This window comes from Callorhinus ursinus, unplaced genomic scaffold (genome assembly GCF_003265705.2).
Source record: "Callorhinus ursinus isolate GAN/ISIS: 27379988/994484 unplaced genomic scaffold, GSC_fseal_2.0 scaffold62, whole genome shotgun sequence".
Classification (NCBI taxonomy): Eukaryota; Metazoa; Chordata; class Mammalia; order Carnivora; family Otariidae; genus Callorhinus; species Callorhinus ursinus.
Window position 1 is genome coordinate 3,971,849 of NW_027397124.1, and position 22,748 is coordinate 3,994,596.

Here is a 22,748-nt window from a genome sequence, read left to right on the forward strand (position 1 = left end):
TGCTCAGGTCATGATCTCAAGGTCCTGAGATCAAGCCCCGCACTGGTCTCCCTGCTTCTTGAGGTATCTGCTTCTGCTTTTCCCTCTCCCTCTGTCCCTTCCTCTGCGACACCCCCATGCTCGCTTTCTCTGTCTCAAATAAATAAAAAAATCTCTTTTTAAAAAGTTTACAGGGGGCTTGGGTGGCTCAGTCGGTTAAGTGGCCGACTCTTGATCTCGGCTCAGGTTTTCACCTCAGGGTTGTGAGTTCAAGCCTCACATTGGGCTCCATGCTGGGTGTGGAGCCTACTTACAAAAGAAAAAAAAAAGAAAAGAAAAGAAGAAAAGAAAAGAAAAGAGAGAAAAGAAGAGAAAAGAAAAGAAAAGAAAAGAGAGAAAGAAAGAGAGAGAGAGAAAGAAAGAAAGAAAGAAAGAAAGAAAGAAAGAAAGAAAGAAAGAAAGAAAGAAAGAAAGAAAGAAAAAGAAAGAAACTTGTATCTGACTGGTGAAAACACCCGGTGTGCTGTGGCAATTTATTGACTCACAGAATGTGCTTGTTTTACTATTTTTCCTTTTCCTCTCACTTCTAGCAGGCAACTGTAATTCCTTGCCTCCAGCATTTTTGCTAGATGACAAGCAGCTGATGTCAACTTTGCAAAAAAATTAATCCAATAAAAATTAACATTAAGAATCTTACAGTGAGAGAGAAGAGGGAAAAGATTTGGGGGCCAAGGAATGATGTTATTGAGGTTCACTCAGATTGGAAACAGAAGGAAAGTCTTCGAGTTCTAGACAACCCACAATGGCATCTAAGAAGGGAGGGGAGATCCTACAGGCCTACAGTTTCTCAGAGCCTGAAGGTGAGAACAATGAAGAAATTTTCAAACAAAATTGAAATGAATATTTATTACCTTGTAAATAAGAAATAAAATGCATTGTCAAAATAATGGAAAGCATCGGTCTAAGTTTAAAGTCCCCACTCGGGTTCTTTTCCTAAGGCATTTGCATTACTAAGAAGATAATGGATTAGCTGGTTGAAACCCTGCTCGGACTTGTTTTTTCTCATAACGCCAGTTTTACCCACTATCACTGAACGAAAGGGTGGCTCTTAGAAGATGACACATCAGGTCAAGAAGACCTTCTGGAGAGTAAGGAAACCAAGAGCATGACGTGTTGTCCAAGCTGGCAGAGGACACAGCTCTGGAGGGGACCCTGGAAACCTGGACAAAGTATCAAGAAGGGAAAGATTCCAAAAAGCGAAGGAGGCATAAAACCCAAAAACAAATTGTTTGTATTCTCATTTCTCAAGCAGGTCCCAGGAGGAAGATGAGTTGTTGGTTACCTTGGTTTTCCAAACCAGTAGGTTGTCAATCCACACAGCCTGGCACAAAGTAGGAGCTCAGTGAGTTAAGAAGTAAATGGGAGGGGCGCCTGGGTGGCTCAGTCGTTAAGTGTCTGCCTTCGGCTCAGGTCGTGATCCCAGGATCCTGGGATCGAGCCCCGCATCGGGCTCTCCACTCAGCGGGAAGCCTGCTTCTCCCTCTCCCACCCCCCCTGCTTGTGTTCCTTCTCTCTGTGTCTTTGTCAAATAAATAAATAAAATCTTAAAAAAAAAAAGAAGCAAATGGGAAACTCTATAAATAAGTTAATAAATGGTTGGGAAATTCCATAATCCATAGAATATAAGGTTCCATGGAGTGGGGTCTAGATGCTTATATTTGGCTGGCCAGTGATTTGACCAGTGTAAATCACAAGAAAGAAACAACTGCTCGTAATAAAGCAATAATAAAACTAAATAGTACTGGCCTCAAGACCATCTTTGTTTTATAAACCCCGCTGGGCGGGGCCTGGGAGGCTCAGTCAGTTAAGCATCTGCCTTCTCAGGTCATGATCTCAGGGTCCTGGGATTGAGCCCTGAGTTGGGCTCCCTGCTCAGTGGAAAGTCTGCTTCTCCCTCTGCCACACCCCCACCCCCACCCCCAGCTTGCTTGCTCTCTCTCAGATAAATAAAATCTTAAAAAAAAAAAAAAGGAAACAACCCCGGAAGTAACTTACTCTAGAGAGCAGAAGCTATGACAGCCGGTCAGAGTTGAGGGTACCACGCCCATTAATCTCACTCCATTGTCACCCTTCTTTGTCAAATCCTTGGCCTTTGAAGGTGGCATTCTTTGTTCCTTCACATGACAGTGTTACCCCACCAGGTCACCCAAGTTGATGAGTCCTTGCTGTTAAGTTCCTGCATCTCCCCTCTTTTTAGCTTATGCACGTCTATCATAGGTAAAGCACCTTGCAGGTAAGCACCTTAGAAAAGGAGTTTTTCAAAAGGAAATGTTATTACAATGGAATATTATGCAGCCATCAAAAGGAATGAGATCTTGCCATTTGCGACGACGTGGATGGAACTGGAGGGCGTTATGCTGAGTGAAATAAGTCAGTCAGAGAAAGACATGTATCATATGACCTCACTGATATGAGGAATTCTTAATCTCAGGAACAAACTGAGGGTTGCTGGAGTGGTGGGGGGTGGGAGGGATGGGGTGGCTGGGTGATAGACATCGGGGAGGGTATGTGCTATGGTGAGCGCTCTGAATTGTGCAAGACTGATGAATCACAGATCTGTACCTCTGAAGCAAATAATGCAATATATGTTAAGAAAAAAAAGAAGAAGAAGAAGATAGCAGGAGGGGAAAAATGAAGGGGGGGGAATCGGAGGGGGAGACCAACCATGAGAGACGATGGACTCTGAAAAACAAACTGAGGGTTCTAGAGGGGAGGGGGGTGGGGGGATGGGTTAGCCTGGTGATGGGTATTAAGGAGGGCACGTTCTGCGTGGAGCACTGGGTGTTATGCACAAACAATGAATCATGGAACACTACATCCAAAACTAATGATGTAATGTATGGTGATTAACATAACAATAAAAATTTTTTTTTAAAAAAGGAAATGTTATTATTAGGTCCAATTTTCCCATCATGCTCAGAATTCCTTTTGAATTCTGTGAAAGCTCTCTGTGGAGTAGCCCAAGCACAGAGTTGTGCCTGCTTACCTTGGGAGCCATTCCTCCGTCCTGGGGGGGGTGGGGCAGGGAGATGGAGGGAATGTTTACAAAATACAGGTCCACAGAGAGACACTTGCAAGTGCAAAGTATTCTTATTATGAAATCAGGAGGTAAAGAGCACCTCCTAAACCAGCCAGTTTGTCACGCTGGGTGTCATCCACTTTAGGCTGTTACTCTGAGCTCGGCAGAACACATGTCAAATGCTACCATTAAGCCCCTCCGACCCATTCTTATTAGTACGCTGGGCAGAAACCATAAGTGAAAAGAGTTACAAACACAATGATCTATCTATTATTTAAATCAACTAGAGTGCTATAGATCTTAAAGAAATTCTAAGATTCCATTTTACTTCTCAGATATATAAAGGATTGTTAGATGAAGGAAAACAAAGCAAAAGGTTAATGTTTATATAGTGACATTTCAATCCGTTCTCACACCTAGTTGGCAACAGGTATCTTGAATGATCTGCATTGTACAAATCTTATTTCTAAATTCACACACTGCCATTTAAGCAGTGGAGATAAATTTCTTTGTTAAACTTAACATTAACTCTTCATAACTCATGCTAACTTGCAAACCAACGCATGCTATTTTAAATCAATATATTCATATTTCCTCACATAAAAGAAAGATGGAAACCAGAAATGTATCAAGATAATTCAATGTAGGCATTGCATTTCTTGCATTTCTTCTGATCAATGATATTCAAGGTAGCATTTAGCATAGTGGAGAGGACAATGGCTTTGTCCTCAGGAGACCTGAGTGTTTATTTAATTCCTCTGTTCCTTCTTTCCCCTCTCCTCCCTCCTTCCTTTTTCCCTCCCTCTCTCCTTCCTTCCTTCCTTTCTTCCTCCTTCCCTCCCTTCCTTTCTCCATAAATATTCACTAAAACCTACCTGCACAAGGTGTTATGTGATATAAAAAGATATATAAGATCCAGTTTATGCCCTCAAGTGATCTGGAGATTTGTATGGGAAATATGAGTTGACAGGATGATAAAGACATCACATGGGTTGGAAATTGACCAGTCTTAGATGAAAATGCAAATGTAATTGTGCACAGACTGTGTAACTTCATTCACATTACTTAACTTGGCTAAACCTCAGTTTACTCATCAAAATGAAGTTTACTTACAAAAATGAAGGTAATTCTGACTCAAAGACTGCCTATGGAGTGTAAATTGGCAATGTGTCTAAAATACCCAGCAAACTGTCCAGCAAGTTCTTTTCTTTTTTTTTTTAAAGATGTATTTATTTATTTGAGAGAGAGAGAGTACATGAGAGGGGGGAGGGTCAGAGGGAGAAGCAGACTCCCCGCTGAGCAGGGAGCCTGATGTGGGACTCGATCCCGGGACTCCAGGATCATGACCTGAACTGAAGGCAGTCGCTTAACCAACTGAGCCACCCAGGCGCCCAGCAAGTTCTTTTCTTAAAAGAATTCTAGACTTGAAGTCAGAAGAGCTGGGTACAAATTCTGACTCTCCCACAGGAATAATGAGGTCCTGTGACCTCTCCAGATCCTGAAATCTCCCTCAGTGCAAGACCAGTATTGAGTTCACTGATGCTCGACACATCCTCCATTTCTAAAAGTTACTTTTATCTACCATTGGAGAGAAACTTGGGATATTTGGCAGAAGAATTACTTAGGTTGATTAGAAAGGTTTAATTAGGGAGCAGTAGATTGCGCAGGGGGTGTGAGTGGAGTAAGGAGAAAAAGACAAGGGTGTCCGTTAGGAAAAGTCTCCTTTCTCCACATCACAAAACAGCCACCCAAATAAGCAGCACCCACCATTTGTTGTTTTTGATCTCCCCAAAGAACCATGCCTGCAAGCTATTACTTATAACAGAGTTTTATGTAAAGATTGGGAGAGTAAAGTGTGTGTGTGTGTGTCTGTGTGTGTGTGTCTGTGTGTGTGTGTGTGTGTTGGGGGTGGGGTAGTAGGAAGCAGACACAGGAGCCACGTCATATCAAATGATTTAAAACAGAATTATACCAAAAAAAAAAAAAAAACAGAATTGCACATGATACATCCCTTAAAAGAAACCATTCAAAACACTGGGGAACTTCTCCATGGGCCTCTCTTCTCAGAAAGTCCTGGGCCCCTCAAGCCACCGCATGCAGTCCCTCGGCTGCTAAGATGCATGGGTACATTTTCTGTTCCTTCTTTCCTGGCATTGCTCCTGCTTCACCCCTCCCCAGCCCAACCCTAGTGACAGCTGATATTTATTTAGTGTCGACAATATTACCGATACGTAAGAGCTTACCGCGTACCTGGCACTATTTTAAGCATGTATTATTTAATCCCTACAACAGTTCTGTGAGTTGGGCGTCATTATGATCATTGCCGTCCTCATTTACAAATTCTGAAACGTAGGCACAAGGGGGCTCAGAAATATGACAAATGTGGCCCCGGTGAAGACGTGGAGACAGAAGTCAGGGATAAGCGATCTGGAGTTCAAGGTCACGTGGCATGCTTCCCTAACCCACCATGTCTCTCCTTACCAGAGACTCTTGGTCTCTCTTTTCCTGACCTTCCAGGCCCCAAGCTAAAAACTCTTCCCATGTTTTGGTGCCCAGAAATGTCAGCTTTCTTGTCTTGTCCTCACCCAATCCCGTGGCCTTGATTAAAGCAAGTCACAGTCTTTGGCCTCTTACTGATGTCCTCTACTGGCCACACTCCCTGTTGCTCTTCCTGGGATGAACCTGTTTTTAGCTGATTCCTGCTCTCCCTGGGCAAGATGGGCTCCCTCCCAGGGCTCCCTGGCTTCTGCTCTAAAGCCATAGTCAACAAACAACGATCAAGACACAAGGAAAACATGCAGGTGCCTTGCTGTCCCCTCGCCCATAACTGTAATCAGATCGCCACTCACCTTACTCTAAATATACATAACCTGATGAAAGGTGACTCACAGCCAAGTCATTCATTGATTTCTGTCTGAAAACGGGCCACCCCTAGAGTCTATTGTAAAAGGACTGTACCTATACCACTGTCCTTCAACATCAAGAAAGAAATCAATGTACTAACCTTGAAATAAAACATTTGAAGGACCCTAAATTTTAAAGACTGTCTCTGGAAGTCACCTTCCGACTCTTGTGCGGACTTGTACTTTTGTGGCTTTTGTTTACTTTTCAAACTCATTTCTGAAGAGCCTCGTGTTGGTGCTAAAATCCCTTTTTGAAAGAGAAAGCACAAAGGTAGTAATCACCTGACCAAGTGCATCCAGATCCATAGTGGCCAAGGCAGGAATGACGCACAGCTCCTTCTAGAGAAACCTGACCTCTGAAACCCACCACCATTTGTCTTAACCTCCATTTGCACTAAACCCTGTCTCAAGGACAAATCATGCCTGTTTCAGCACAGCTCCTGAAGGAACTGGTAGTGAGACACAGACTGGAGTGGAGAACAATAAATTTCAGAGGGAACAGGAGGAAAATATGGGTATCTTGTCATATTAAGTCATGGAGAGGTGATATATAAATTCCTGGAATCGCAGAGTTTCACAATTCATTAGCTCTTAGAGGAATAGCATCAGAATATGGCACAGTTCCAGTGGGACTGAAACTTGTCAGTTCATGCTGAGAACACTGATTTTTATTTATTAGGTGCCAAGGGGTCTAACATGAAAGATAAGGTACATTGATGGAACCACTGCTGTAAAGAAGGCTTGGGATAACATAGTCATTTCGCACATGAGAGGGTGGGCTCTCTAGATGCTGCCACAGGGCATTTTCACTTCCCTGGTGCAAAGATTCTCCAAAAAGCACTCACGGCTGTCTCACTCCAAACATGAGAAAAAGGGGAACCAAACACTACTGTGTTGCAGAGGAAACAAAGTAACTGAAATTAGTGGGCTGATTGAAGAAGACAAACAGGAGAGAAAGTCTCCTCACCAAAATTCTCCAAAGGAATCTTGGTTATTTGAGATACTTCTATAAAAAGGATTCTGTGAACTAATGTTTTTGAGAAACACTACATCCAACTACATCCTTCTTGAAGAACCAATCACAGCTGCTCTGATATGCTAATGTACGCTTTAATCTTTCATTCAGAATTTCTCCACATTTATTTACCCATGGAAAAATTCTGCGTGTGCAATACTTTGATAACATCCCCATTCTGAAAAATGGTTACATAGTAATAGACTAAAAGATACATTTAGTTGCATGAAAGAAAAGACAGAAACATCAGGGCGCGTCATGGTTGGAAACGTTGCCTCAAAATGAAGTGGTCCTTCAGATCCTTTGTTCTGGTTGAGCAGATAAAGGACCAAAAAACACAAGAGAATTATTGATGAGGGGGCACAGATGTTTAGGAATTTTAGGCAAGAACTTACAGAATTTACAACTCGTTTCCCTATTCCCTTCTTTCAACAGATTGTTTATGCTAATGAACCCTGCATTATCGCTCATCATCATCTCCTTGCTTAATCGCCCTTGATTGCCTCTGTTGAGCATTCAGAACCTCAGGTTCAACAATGCAGACAAGACTTTCCTCTTCCCTGACTGTGACAATGTATCATAATTGAGCCATTTCTGCCTCTCTGGTCACCTTCATATTCTCCCAAGCGCATCCTCTGTACATTAATCTGCTAGTTAAATATTGATAGCAAGCGGCTCCTTTAATATTTACTTTGTTGCTCCATTATTGCTACACACAGGGTGATTATTTGTTTCTGTCTTTCCAGCCTGTTTAATCAGAACTGAGTCAACTTTCCTCTGTTTAACCTCTTTGTCCAATCAGAGTTGGGGAGGGTGTGGAGTGGGTTCTGACATCAGCTCTGAAACAATCCTCAAGGCCTGGTGCATGTGCCATGGTAGCCAGCAGGGGTCAGAAGGGCATTTCTCTCTGGGGTCAAGTGGCTGGTAGTGAGAAAGGGAAACCCTGGAGGCATCGTCTGGAGTTGAACATCTCTCTTTGAGCCTTGTCTCCTAAATGTAGCCTAAGAGAGAATGGGATGTTGGCCCTGGAGCTTCTGGTAAAGTGAGAGCAAGAACGGCCATCCCTACCAGGACTATGGAACGTTGGAAAGTGTCCCTACCATAAATAAAGAGACCTACGTGCAACCCCTGGTCTTGATGAGTCTATTGGAGGCTCTGGGGCAAATAGCTGAACTGTCTCCATTTGCCTCACAGGGCATATGGGAACATCAAGGGCTAAGTGAACTGAAGCATGTTTGAAAATATACCTTTCTCTGGGGCTAGAGCATAGAACTGTAAATATCCTCCTCAAAGGCAAGCAAACAAATACTTCTGCTTTGTACTGATGGGTGGGGGCATCTGGGTGGCTTAGTCGATTAAACGGCTGACTCTTGGTTTCCGCTCAAGTCTTGATCTCAGGGTCGTGGGATTGAGCCCCACTACAGGCTCTGTGCTCAGCAGGGAGGCTGCATGAGATCCTCTCTCCCTCCCTCTCTCTCTGCCTCTCCCCCTGCTCTCTCTCTCTCTCTCTCAAATAATAAATAAATAAATCTTAAAAAAAAAAAAAAAAAGAATGATATGGGCAGCAGTCTTCAAATCTTGTTTCTCTAGCTGGAAGCTTCGACACCTGCTCCCAGCAGAAAGACCACTGTTGCCTTGTGGAGGTGTGTATTTGGGGGAGGGAGTGATGATTAAATTTGAGACACATTTGTCTTACTATCGAAAGAAAAAGCTTAAACAGTTGTGCTCTGGGCAGTTTCTAAGTCTTGGGTCTTGTTGGCTTATCAGTGACTGGGAAAGTGTCCCTCTGCCTTTCCACTCCACAGCAGAACAGAGGCAAGCAAGAAGTGAATCTTCTAGAAGATTACTATCTGATTTTCTTTATTTTTTTTAAGATTTTATTTATTTAGTAGAGAGAGAGAGATCACAAGCAGGGGAGAAGGGTAGAGGGAGAAGCAGACTCTCCGCTGAGCAGAGAGGGAGATGCGGGACTCGATCCCAGGACCTGAGCCGAAGGCAGACGCCCAACCAACTGAGCCACCCAGGCGCCCCACTATGATTCTCAACGTGCCTTGCCGTGTAGAAATTTTAAGTAACATAGGAATCATATGCATGTACAGTGGTTGCTAATAAGGCAAATAGTCCTTTGTATTGACAGAGTGAGTGGAAGGACACAGTGCTAACTTTTCTGCGTGAGTCCTCCCATCCTCTGCGTCCTGGGAAATTTAAGGCTTCTGTGGCAGTAGAGACACCTGCAGTCACAGAAACTGGAACCTAAAAAGCTATCCTCTGAGTAGTCTCCTTGTTTTGTGCCGGACCCATCCTTCAACAGTTTTCCATTATTTGCCGTTCCTCTGAACTCCATGTTCTATCACATTGCCATGCTCGTTGCAAATGACAGGAATCTCTCTCCTCTCCTGCTTCCTCTTCCCAGTTGATTGTCTTAGAACTTCCTACTCATTCTTGGAGCTGCAATTCAAATTTCTCATTTGGTAGAAGCCTTCCTAGTCCCCACAACTGACAGAGGGTCGCCCTCTAGGTCCCCGTAGCACCTTGCACAGACTCTGTTTATGGTAGCGTCACACTGACTTTATAACTGTGTGTTTCCCCCCTGTACTGGTCAGCCTCCAGACAATAACACACAGCCCACTCCAGGTAGTTCAATGGGAGGAATTCAGTGCAATAACCCAGTTACAAAGGTGCTCAAAGAGTTGAGAAGCCACAGAGGGAAGAAGGAGACAAGGCAGGTTTTAGTGACGCTAGAAAGGGCCAGCGAGCTTCCAGGGCTGGATTAACAGAGGTAAAAGGAGTTGTCATGAGAGCCCAGAAGCCACGGCCAGATCTGGTCCATGAGAGCTGGGCCCACTGCACCCAAAGCAGAGAGAGATGGGGACAAATACCCTGGCATCTCCCTAATGCCCATCCTCCAATCTCCCGCCAGGCAGCTCTCAGGAAAAGGTCTGACATGGAATCTGGTCGCCAGGAAGCCAGTGACTGGCTTGCCTCAGTTTTTTCCCTCAGGAGAGTGTAGGTTTCATTTCGGTATCCCCAGCCTAAGAAAGACACTACATGAATCTGTTGAGTAAAGTACTGAAAAAAAGTGAGATCTATATTCCTTGTGCTCTTGTCCAAGGGGCTTACACCTTTTCAGAAAATAGTATCAACCTTCTTGGCCTACCTTAAACCACTTTCTTTTTCTTCATCAAATTGAAAAGTACGCTTTTTTTTTCTTTTAGTGACGGTATTTCCATCTTTGTCTGTGGGCTTTTCACAGTTCCTGCATTCCCAGAGTTCCAAGAGGATGGTAAGAAGCCGCTGGTAATCTTGTTGGAAATTTGCATTGAGTTCAGTCATCTGTTTCCTAGGGCCCTGCTCCACAGGCCGGTCAGGCTAAGAAAGGAGCTGCTTTGCTATCAGACACTTTTTAAGTCTTTTCATTACCAATTCGCCTGTACGGCACATCATGAGCTCTTGCAGCAGCGGATAGGGAGTTCATTCCTCAGCCAAGTGGCTGAACTTGAAGCTGCCACATCGTGGACCATTATCTATAATTACTTCATGGGTATTCCACAAAGATAATTTTCTTTGTAGGATAAAAAAGGCAGGTCTTGAGAAAGGTTTTGTAGATTAAGCCCAGGGCAAAGCAAGATGAGCTGGTGTTGATATCCAAGTGGAGGTGTTTCTTTTTTCCAGGACAAAACCATTTGGCCTCTGCCTTCGCCATGAAGCCACCATCGTGAAGCATATGTCAATGACAGCTAGCTGGATGCAGAGCTACTAGGCTCTAAAGCTCGGGGTTCCTTGCTCTTTGCCAATGTTTATATGCAAATTCTCTATCCATGAGTTTCCATTTCAGTCATAACATTTCTCAGAACTTGCTTATACATCAGCGAAGTGCCAGATGCCTTGCACAAATTCCGGGAAAGAAAAGAACATAGGCTACTCCACAGAGAAACAAATTCTGGAAAACTCAATGAAGGCTAAAAAAAGTTCTGGCTTGAGGAAGGCGGGTGAGGAGGTGGCATTGGTGGGGGGCACCCACTTAACCCAGCTTCCCAAAAGTGGGCTGTGTGCTGCTCTCCCCACCCCCGTGTTCAGTGAAGCCATATTGGTAGCTGGAAATGGATCAGAGTGGGCGTACTGACACCACACACATTGCCAAGCACTACACATCAAGGCTTTCTCCTTTTCCTTTCTTTCGGAGACCTAGTTGTGAAACATTCACCAGTGCAGCACCGGAAGGCGAAGAATCCCATTTGTGCCAATGTCTACGCTTTGATAAAGCCCACCAGGAACACACCTGCAGCCAAACAAATTCAGGTTTATGAACTTGCTGCACCAAGGGTGAAGGGGCACCATGGGCACTGTGGAGCATCTCATTAAGACAGAGTTGGATCCCTCGGCATCAGGGAAGTACAGATCAAAACCACAATGAGATACCACCTCACATGTGTCAGAATGGCTAAAATTAACAACTCAGGAAACAACAGGTGTTGGCGAGAATACAGAGAAAGGGGAACCCTTTTGCACTGTTGGCAGGAATGTAAACTGGTGCAGCCACTCTGGAAAACAGTATGGAGTTTCCTCAAAAAGTTAAAAATAGAGCTACCCTATGACCCAGCAACCGCACTACTAGGGATTTATCCAAAGGATACAAACACAGTGATTCAAAGGGGCACCTGCAGGCCAGTGTTTACAGCAGTAATGTCCACAATAGCCAAACTATGAAAAGAGCCCCGATATCCATCGACAGATGGAGATATATATATATATATACAATGGAATATTACTTGGCTGTCAAAAAGAATGAAATCTTGCCATTTGCAACAACGTGGATAGAGCTAGAGGGTATTATGCTAAGCGAAATAAGTCAGTCAGAGAAAGAGAAATACCATATGATTTCACTCACATGTGGAATTTAAGAAACAAAACAGATGCACACAGGGGAAGGGAAGGGAAAAATAAAAGACAAAAACAGAGAGGGAGGCAGACCCTAAGAGACCCTTAACTCTAGGGAACCAACTGAGGGTTGCTGGCGGGGAGGTGGGTGGGGGATGGGGTAACTGGGTGATGGGCATTAAGAAAGGCACTTCATATAATGAGCACTGGGTGTTACATGGAACTGATGAAATGCTGAATTCTACCCCTGAAACTAATAATACGCTATACGTTAATTAAATTGAATTTAAATAAAAAATTTTTTAAAAAGAGGGAGTTGGAAAGGGCCCATTGTGGGCTTTGGGCTCATGTAGAGTGATTTTTAAGAGGGACTAAGGAAGCAGGGACAGTGCTACATCAGAGGCTGCCATGAAGCAGAGGCAGGTTCGGAATGGGGTGTGTGGCAGTCGTCCCGTTGTTCAGGAGGCAGAATGAAGTGGGGCTGAGGAAGACACTGGCAGAAATGCTGCCCTTAGGTAAGAAAGCAGGGATAATTCAAAAGGAGAGAGGTTACCCCCATCGTTTTGCAGCTGTGGAATTGCCTTAAAGATACCCCATCTATGTGGCCTTGGACACATCCTATCAGAAACTTCTTTTTTAGGTTCTAGGAACATCACAGTCTAATTAGCAGCAGTGCTAAGAGGTGAACTCAGGGTCCTGTTTTCTTGGAAACCGCCAAGTTAAGCTAACTGCAGAATGCTGTGTCCACACCCATCACTGCCTGGTGTGGAATCCAAGGCTGCATCCTTGTGTCAAAGTGACCCACAGGCTCGGAGCCTCCAGACAAGAGTGGGGCGTTCACTCCCACTGAAATGAATCAAAAGCAACGCTTCTCACAGCCTGGGATGGGAGAAAACAGTTTCTCAGCATAATTTCACTGCTTTTAATGAACAAAAGCAGTTTTCCCCAGTTCATGCCTTCTACCAACCTCTTCCTGCTCACCATCACAAGCTTCAGGCTCCCCTGTCTGGCCACTGGCTTCACAGGGAACATGGCTGCATTTTTACCCCAAGTGTAGACACAGTGAAAGTTTTTAAGAGCTCTGTGTCTTAAACACCTTCAGTCTCCAGCGCCTGGCACAAACTCAGTGCCTAATAAATGCTGGTAGAATTCAGTGCTCCAGGCTGGGGGTACGGGGAACAGAAATGGGACTTTGGGCACCTCTCAGACCACACTACGCTCTGTACATTTATAGGTTGTTTGTTACCATCCCTGCCAAGTTCCTTTTCCTGTAGAGGGGGCCACTCCAATACCACACGGATAGGAAGGAAAGTGTGGTATTTGCAGCTGTGCCCTCTAGGTGTGGCCCTTGCTGCAAGTAAACATACAGCCCAATTGTTTTCTAGACTTCAAATCCATACGGCCACAAATAATCAGAACCTTACAGCAGGGTTTCCCTTAATGTGGTCCACCACCCACCTGTGCCAGGATCACCTGAGATGCTTGTTTACGAAGCGCAGATTCCCGTCTTCAACCCACATGGGCTGAATTGGAACCTCTAAGCCCTGAAAACCAGGGTCCGCGGTGTTCACAAACTCCCAGTGTGTTGTCCGTGTGCACTAGTGTTTGAGAACAGTTCATCCAGATGGCATGATTTTTTTTTTTCCTGTAAGTTCTGCTCATCTAATAAAGCAATGGAAATCTACTGATTCACTTGTCCATTCAACCAACATTCACTGAGTGCCAGGTGCAGAGAAAAAGACAGTCGGGGAGCCTCCAGTCCTCAAGTAAACTCATCTGTCAAGACTACTGGCCATGATGTGAGAGAGATTTTGTTTTCCTTTTTTTAGACCAAAAAGAAAAAAAAAATGGAATCATGCTTCCTGACCAATGATCAGAATTGCTAATGTTCACAAGCTAAGCTGTTTACAGTGGTTACTTCTCAGAGGATGGAATTGCTTGGCAGTAGGAAGAGAAATGGACTTCACTGTGCTGCCCCAGGTTGGACTGCATCCTCCACTCCAGTCCACTCTCCACATCCTGACTCTGCTGACAGCTCGGTGCTGTGTCTGGCATCCAGGCCACTGGCTTACCCCCTCCCACTGCCAGTTGCCTCAGTCTCCCCCCATGTTCTGTGGCCCTGGCCCTCACGGTCACTGAGGCAGGAACCAGAGCTCCCGTGCCTTGGCCCTACCTGCCCAGGCTCCCTGGAAAATCTGCTTCTCGCCTCACCTCCAGGCTCTCAGGATGCTCCCTGTAGTGTGTGGGATCTCACTTGCTCAAAGGCTAGTAGGGGCAGGAGGTGTCACACAGAGGGCAAACGTTGACTGATAAGGGACAAGACAAGGAAGAGCCATCAGAGAAATATCCAGCCATCCCACCTCCAATTCACACACCCATGGACTGTTCCAGGCAAGGGGCTTCCTGAAGTCTGTCGGAGATGCCGCGTTGTCTCTTCCCCTTTTTCCTTATTGCTGCCCTAGGAGAGCACCCCTAGGAACTAGCATATAAGCTCTGCCTCCAGCTCTGTTGTCCAAGAAAACCAGGCTAAGACAGCAGCTCCATTTCAAAATTAATTTCCTCCAATTTGTCGACTGAAGTATTTAAAGCATCTAACTGTGGCATTATGGCCGAGTGTCCATCTATCTTGAAGTTGGGGGTGGTGCCTGGCTCATGTTTGTTTTTCCAGCCCAAGAATCCTGCCTTCAACACAGTAGGAAGTCAGTAAGCATGCATTTGATTAAACAATGCAAAATCTCTGCCTTCGAGAGGCTTGCGAACAGAATTGTCAGGCACCTGGAGCCATCCTTGAAATGGGCTTGGTCCCTCAGTCAGGCCCCTGGACAGTGAGCTAGAGCCACCTTATGTGATCACGCAATGACAGGAGTCAAAAATGGGTGGGAGCATGGCAAGAAAATAACAGGTTATGGATGATAACTTTCCAATTCCCAAAATGAACTGCTAAGGGGCCTGTGATTTTCCTGGGCTATGACAGTCACCTGTGCACCACCGCATCCTCCGAACCACTTCCGCACCAAGAGTAGTCAGGGGAAGTCATTGAGAGGCTCATCCCATAGACAAGTTAAGTTCTAGATTTTAATGTGGAAAGTACCCCCAACCTTATATTCCCAAGGACTTTTTATTTCGTAAATTTTCATACATTGAGAACACTCTTTTTGGTTATTTATATATATTTTTTTAAAAAGATTTCATTTATTTATTCATGAGAGACAGAGAGAGAGAGAGAGAGAGAGAGAGAGAGGCAGAGGGAGAAGCAGGCTTCCCACGGAGCAGGACTCGATCCCAGGCCCCTGGGATCATGACCTGAGCCAAAGGCAGACACTTAACCCTCTGAGCCACCCCGGCGCCCAAGGTTATTTATATTTTTGTCAAACAGATTTTGCATCCTACATGGTTTTTAAAAAAATCTAATTGTTTTAAAAGGCAGTCTCCTGCCCCTCCAAGTCCCAGTGATCTAGGCACTGTCCCCAGAGCTAACTATAATCAGCTTTCTTGGCTGTGCGCCCAAGTATCTGTGGTCGTGTTTCTAAACAGTAGATTGCTATTTCTAATTCTTGATTGTCCACTTTAGACATTACCTAGTAACACCCCCCTGGGGTACATTAGAGCTGACTTCTCACTCCCCATATCCCGGCTGCCTTCCCCCACCCTTCAGACCAGACTTCTCACAGTATTTAGCTGTATCAATAGTCAATTGCATAGGCTTATATAATTATCATTCACCACTGAGCCCATTAGCACACGGGTCAATACTCCTTTCCTACAAATTCTTGCCCCGGGGTTAGTAATTACTCCCATTTAATTCATTTGCCTGATTTTCTTCATGAATATCCTAGTTTCTCTCCAGACGCTCCAAGGATTCTGTCAGATGTCTATAAATTTTCCTCTGCCATCCACTGACAAATATGTCCCCCTCCACAGTTCCCCATCCTGTTTGGACAATGGCCTGGGGTCCTTCGGAGCTTGCCTGACTGTGTAGCCATCACCCTTGGACTCCTCTACTTTGGGTCTCCTGTTTCTTATATTATTTCCTGTCCAGTAAATTTAAGGGCGGAATAAAGACATCTGCTGGCAGGTAGGGACTCAAATTATCCATTTCCCTAGGAAACTATTGAAGGATGTACTCCTGCCAACTGAGAGAGTAAGCCAAGAAACAGGAAGTCACAGACCCTAGTCACAGGGGTTCGAGAACAGGAGAATGGCTAAAGGAAGCTGAGTCACTTCTCTGCTGGGACAAGACCCCTTTAACACTTTCCCAAGGAGCAGATGACCACAATGTATCCATATATCAAATCAACACCATGTATACTTGAAATATTGTAACAATTTTGTATGTCAGTTATAACTCAACAAAACTGAAATTAAAAAAAAGAAAAAAGGAAAGAAAGAACAGAGGAACCGAAAATGCTTTTAAAAAGTGTTTGATAGCAAAGATTCTTTCTTAGTCTGACTTGCTCAGAGCAGAGCCATGGGAATAAATAATCTTACAAGAATTCAGTTTAGATGTCAATATGATTACCAGCATATTCTTATTGGTGGACTGCGCAGAGAATCAGAGGTTGGAAATCATTTTCCCAAGGCATACCAAAGGCTTCGATCCATCATCTCCTGCCTTATGGTGTCAGAGTGGAGAAGTCTGGTGCTGTTCCCATTCCCACACCTTTGTATGTGACCTGCTTCTGGGATCTTTTAGGGTGATTTTATTACCCCAAACTCCATGATGCTACACCTCAAGGTGGGCCTTTCTTTAGTCCTCAGAGTATCGTTGTGAGCACGCCGTGGGCCCTTTCGATCTAGGCACTCCTGCCCTTTGGTTCTGGGAAGTTGTCTTGAATTAATCTCTTTTGTAATTCTGTGCACTTCGTTTGCTTCGTTTTCTGTTTCTGGAACCCTTGTCCGTCCGATACTCACCCTCCTACATCTGTAATTTCCTAGTTCTTCATTTCCTTCTGTCCATTTGTCCTTCTACCCTTTCTTTTCTAGGGTGTTCCCTTCTCTTATCTCCTGATCTTCCTAATAGAATGTCTCCCAGCTTTAATTTCCATGACCTCTTTCCTGTTTTCTGATTATTCCCTTTTTTATCTTTTTTAACATCATGGTCAAATACACCTAGCATAAACATTTTCCATTTTCACTATTCTTAAATGTGCAATTCAGTTGATTAAGTACATTCTCAATGTTGCACAAGCACCGCCACTCTCCATTTCTAGAACTTTCTCATGATCCCAGACTGAAACTCTGTATCCATTAAACAACAACTCCCCAGGCAGTCCCCTGCCCTGTCCCCAACAGCCCCTAACAACCACCATCCTACTTTCTGTGTGAACCTACCACTCTAGGTACCTCATTTAAGTGAATTCATACAATATTCATCCCCTCGTGTCTGGCTATATCACCCAGCATAATGTTCTCAGGGTTCATCCACCCTGTAGCACGCGTCAGAATTTCATGCATTTTTAAGGCTGAAGAATATTCCATTGCACGTACCCACATTTTGTTAATCCATTCTTCCATTAGTGCCATTTGGGCTGCTTCCACCTTTTGGCAATGGTGACTGCTGTGAACATTGGTGTACAAATATCTTCGTACACATTAGTGGACAAACATGTTCAAGCTCCTGCTTTCAAGCTTGGGGAGTCTATAACCCCAAAGTGGAATTGCTGGATCACACAGCAGTTCTGTTTGATGTAGGTGGGGGGGGGTGGAGTGAGGGGAACCATAATGTTTTCCACAGCAGCTCTACCATTTAACATTTCTAGATGCATGTGTCCTGTGTCTCCACGTCCTATTCAACACTTGCTATTTTTCTGATTTTTTTTTTTTTTTTTTATAATAGCGATCCTAACAGGAATGAAATGTTGCCTCATTATGGCTTTGGTTAACATTTCTCAGACTGGTGATGTTAGGTAACTTCTCATGTGCTCATTGGCCGTATGTATATTTTCTTTGGAGAAATGCCTAGTGAAGTACTTTGCCCATTTTTAAACTGGGCTGTTTTTGTTGTTGTTGAGTTGTAAGAGTTCTTTATATATTCTGATTATTAATCCTTATCAGATATATGACGTGCCAATGTATTTCCCATTCTGTGGGTTGTCTTCTCACTCTCCAGTAGTGTCCTTTGATGCACAAAACTTTTGATGAGTCCAACTTACCTATTTTTCCCCCTTTTGTGCCCCTGCTTTTGGTGTATGTCTAATTTCCTTTTTAAGTAATGCAATCTAGTTTCGTGGCTGCGATATCTTTCATCTTGCAAGTATGTTAGTTGCAAATGCGCTTCTTTGCTTTTTTACATTTTCTTCTGTTGCCTGAATTATGTCTGTTTTCTTCAGTGTCACTGTTCCTGGTTTGTTTTGTCTTGTTTGGTTGGTTTTTTGGTTTGGGTTTTGGTTCCGTCTTTCATAATGGAGTTTTTCCTTAAACACTTACTAGGCCTTAGCAGTTATTCAGATTTAAAGGTGAGATATTCAGGGCCTGATGGGGACTCACTGGGCATGAGTGACAATGAACAGAACAAAATAGTGGGCTTTACTCTAAGATGATAAAATGGCAATTCAGCCTTTTTAACGGACAAATTACTAAATGTCAATACATGCATTTCTCTGGGGTGTCTGAATTCTTCCATAGGAGAATCTTCTGTCATCTGACGTCCTGATTTGGGGGCATTAGCTTGGCTCTCAGCACTATGGAGGCAGGGTGGGGGTGGGGCAAAGAGATATTGAGCCCATTATTCATTATAAATACATTTACTTCAATGTTCTCGTTTTCATGTGTGTCCTCCTAGGCCCCGCCCTGTGTATCTTTGTCTGATGTCTTGGAATTCAGAGCCTCTCGGGCTCAAGTGCCCCCCAAAAGAATGAACTTCTAGTCCTTGATGAAAGAGGACACGAGAAAAGGAAATGTACCCAGGGACTCAACATTTCTTCGTGTAGAATTGCTATTGGCTTCCATGTTATAGCACCTGTCTAAGTCAGCTTAGGCTGCTAAAATCGAATACCATACGTGAGATGGCTAATAACAGAAATTTGTTTCTCACAGTTTAGGAGGTTGGACATCCAAGATCAGGGTGCCCAGGTGGCTGGGTTCTGGTGAGGACCTCGTCCGGTTTGCAGACTGCTGGCTTCGCATAGCCTCACATGGTGGAGAACAGAGATGGAAGGCAAACTCTCTGGTGACTCCTCGAAGGGCACTAATCCCATCTATGAAGGCTCCGCACTCATGATCTCATCTAAGCCTTATAATTACCTCCCCAAAGGCCCTACCTCCTAATAACCATTGTTTAAGGGTTCAGGTTTCAACATAGGAATTTGGTGGTGGTGGTGGTGGTGGTGGGGTGGGGGGTCCGAACATTCACTCCATAACAGCATCTCATCTAACCAACTATGTTTTAAAGCAATAGCTTGTGCCTCCCAATTCTGAGCCTCCCTGGGTGATGTGGGTAAATCAGCTCTCCTCTCTATAGTAACTCCTCCTGAAAACTAGGTTTCAGCTCCCTTCACTCTCCTAAATCATTGTCATCTCAATGGGCTTTGCATTTCCCAGGAATTTATTAGGATGCTTTGCTCACTGTTGTCTTCTACTGCCTCTGAGAGTTTATACCTTTCTTTTTTCTTATTCCTTTGGGGGCACATTGGGAGAGGAAAAAGATACATGAGGTCAATTTACCTTGTCTTAACAGAAGTTTCTACTACCTTCCTGAGTTCCTGCATGTACTTTTCTTGGTGATCGCTCTAGCTCACCATTTCCCAAAGGACATTTTGAGGAACAGTGGTTACACGGGCTGTTAATAAAGATATGTAAAGGAAGGATCTCATGGCCAAATAAGCATGGGAGACGTTAGACCACAGACACCTTCCAGCAATGCCAATATCTTTCGAGCAAGTTGAGTAGCACTCTTCAAGAAATGCCTCCAGAGCCAGCTTAAAATCCATATGAGAAAACCATTCTCATTGCATGTGGCACACCTCTTTTGTGATATCTCACACAAACACACACACACACACACACACACACACACACACACACAAAACTTAGATTAGATTAGACTCAGCTTGCACATCTATCTTCGTTCCCAGATTTGACTCTAAATTATTTTAAATCTAAAATATTCAAAAGAATATGCTTTAGTCTCTGAAGAAGAATTCCAAGCATGTTTTGAGTGATGACATAGTCAGCTTAAGTCTCAAGCCACCGAAGATAAGTACTTTGAAAGGGACAGCACGCCATCGAGTTCACAAGCCCTGCTTATGAATATTTTGTAAGTCTTTTGATTTTATGGCTACATGTTACACTCAAATGAGGCACATCCTGTACAGGAGCTTCCAACTCCCTAAGAAAACGAGGCTTAATCTCCTTCAATGACCAATGAAGTCTTCTCTTCTGACAGGCATCAAAATCAGCAAGGGTTTGGCCTCTGTTTTCTTTATTCTTTCTGTTAAGTTCTTCCTATGAAGTTGTCCCACATTTGATGTGTTTCTTTGTTAAATACCCCTCATTCTCTGCCAATTTCGAAAAAGCACTCTTTAGTTCTACTGCTACAACTGAAAGGGAGAAGAAAAAAGAGTCTGGGATTTTTTTTTTCAAGAGTAGGTGGGGAGAAGCATTTCCAAAGGCACCCAGTGATTTTCTCCATTCCCAATTTTGACATTTCTTTCATGGTTTGTCTCTTTTCTGAGGAAAAGACGCTTCTTGTGTGCCAAAATGCCACTTGTTACAAATGCAGTCAGCGTCCCTGAAGCACTCATAGGGTAACTTCATGATCCGCTGAAGTGTCTGGCTGACACACAGTGCAGCTCGGCTGCCAGGACCCTAAATGAATGCCGATTACAATTAAATGCAAATTAGCTGCAATAGTACATACATAATTTCTTCAGCTGCCTCCATATTCCAAAGCACAAATGCCATTCCAGACTGTTATAATTAATTACCCCCAGATAAGTGTACAGTAAGGATATCCCTATCATTTCATCTTTCATCATCGATTTACATGTCTGACATGGGGAGCATGTCGTTTGCCAGTTAGGCGGTTTAATTAGGTTAATTGACGCAGCCACCAGTATGCTATGGAAGTCACTAGACTCGTTGCTACCCACCCACCTTGTTTTCCTACAGCACAGCATGCTCACGCTGGACCGCAGCTGACGCCGAGCACCAGTCCAGCAGTGGGCAACCCTGCCCTCTGTCAGCCTCGTGCCCAGTGTTTCTCCAGGGTTCAGAATGGTGCCTGGCACGTCGTAGGGGCTTATTAAATTCATTGAATAAATGGATGAATGGATGTTCTAGAGGCTCACTTTCCTCACTGCAATGCCTGACTTCCATGGGAAATCAGAGAAGCTCTGTGAACGAAGGGGCCAGAGGCTGTGCAGAGAGAATAGCTGGTGAAGACAGAGCCTGTGACAAGCGTCCAGTCTTACCACATTTCTGCAGCCACCAAGCCAAGCCTAAAGTCTGGCTAGCCCGGGGGTTCTACTGGAATGTGTTAAAGGTGGAGAGTGTCAGAATGCCATCTGGGCACCACATGGTCGCACTTTCCCATTAAGCAGAACCTCAAGTGCTCACAGCAGGATGCTGCTTTCTCTGCCAACACCCTACCAAGTGTCTTTGCAGATGTCTCCATTTGACCAGTGAAGCATTACAATGGGCCCATTCATGAAATGAAAAAGCTCCTTATTGCATGTGGCAGAGGTTCCTAGCTACACCCAGAATATGGGTTTTCCTGCCATCCTTGTCCCTTTCAAGTGGCTGCCCAAGAGCTATATTATCTAAGCTGGTCTTGCATCTAGATGGCTTCATTCGACTATTTCTCACCAATAGAATTCTGACGGATCATATTATCTAAAGTCATCCACGCCAACAGGTCTCATTTCACACAGTCTTATAATGTGACATTGTCCTCCTACATTAAGCAATGAGCTCTATGTTCTCTCCCTTTCATCTGGGTGAGCTTGTGAGGTTTATCAGGCCAAATCATAAAAGGTGACACAGCTTCTGCCCAGTCCCCTTGGGACACGCACCCTTGGAACCCAGCCACCATGCTGTGGGGCCCTGCACACCACAGCCCCACAGCCACATGGAAAGTCCAAGCGTAGATGTTCTGGCCACAGCTGATGTACCAGCAGACACCAGCCTATGGCAGAAGGAGGTGAGTTGGCCAACAGACTCTAGCCCTCAGACTTCGAGCCATGCCAGGAGACACCGAATGGAAGAGGAATAAGCTGTCCCTACCAAGCCCTGTCCAAATTGCAAATTCATGAGCAAAACAAATGTCATTGTTGTAAGCCACTAAGTTTGGGGTGATTTGTTATGCATCAACAAAGAACCGGGACAGGAATGCAAGTGACAACGATGTGTGTCACTTCTAAGATGAAGCACTGAAGAACTAGGGGTGTCTTCTCTAAAGGGACCCTTTCCCCAAGGCCCTAGGGCAGCTGGACCACAAGAGGGAGTGACCCAAGTATCTCGATGGCCATGCTGTAGCAAGCTTTCCATCACTCAAGAATGCCTGCATCAAACTGTTCCGGAGATAGAAATAAATGTCTGTTGTGTTAAGACATTAAAACTCAAGAGTTTATATTTTTACAGCATCTAGGGTTATCCTACATAATTCGATACGTTTTTTTTTCTGATCGCCCCCAAATCTTCTACTCTGACCAGTATCTTCCTCTCCTTTAGTATCCCAGTTGTCTGCCTGATACTAACTGTTGTCACTTGGGCTCCTGTTCAGTTATCCTCACACTGATAGATGAACCCTGTGTATTATCAGAAGGACAATACCTAAAAACTTCAAATCTCCTAGAGGATGTATAGGCAGAGAGCAAAGGGAGGGTAGGAACTCACCTCTCTTATCCTTCCTCAATACCTCCCTGGCGAGGGCAGCACTGGCCCAGCACACAAGAGG

The 22,748-nt window shown here is 44.3% G+C and overlaps 1 long non-coding RNA gene across 1 annotated transcript in view; it reads right to left on the bottom strand.

The window, feature by feature from the left end:
* Positions 1 to 22,748, bottom strand: part of LOC141371253 (uncharacterized) — a 77,242-nt gene that overhangs the window by 32,106 nt on the left and 22,388 nt on the right. The gene's annotated exons all lie outside the window — the stretch shown is intronic.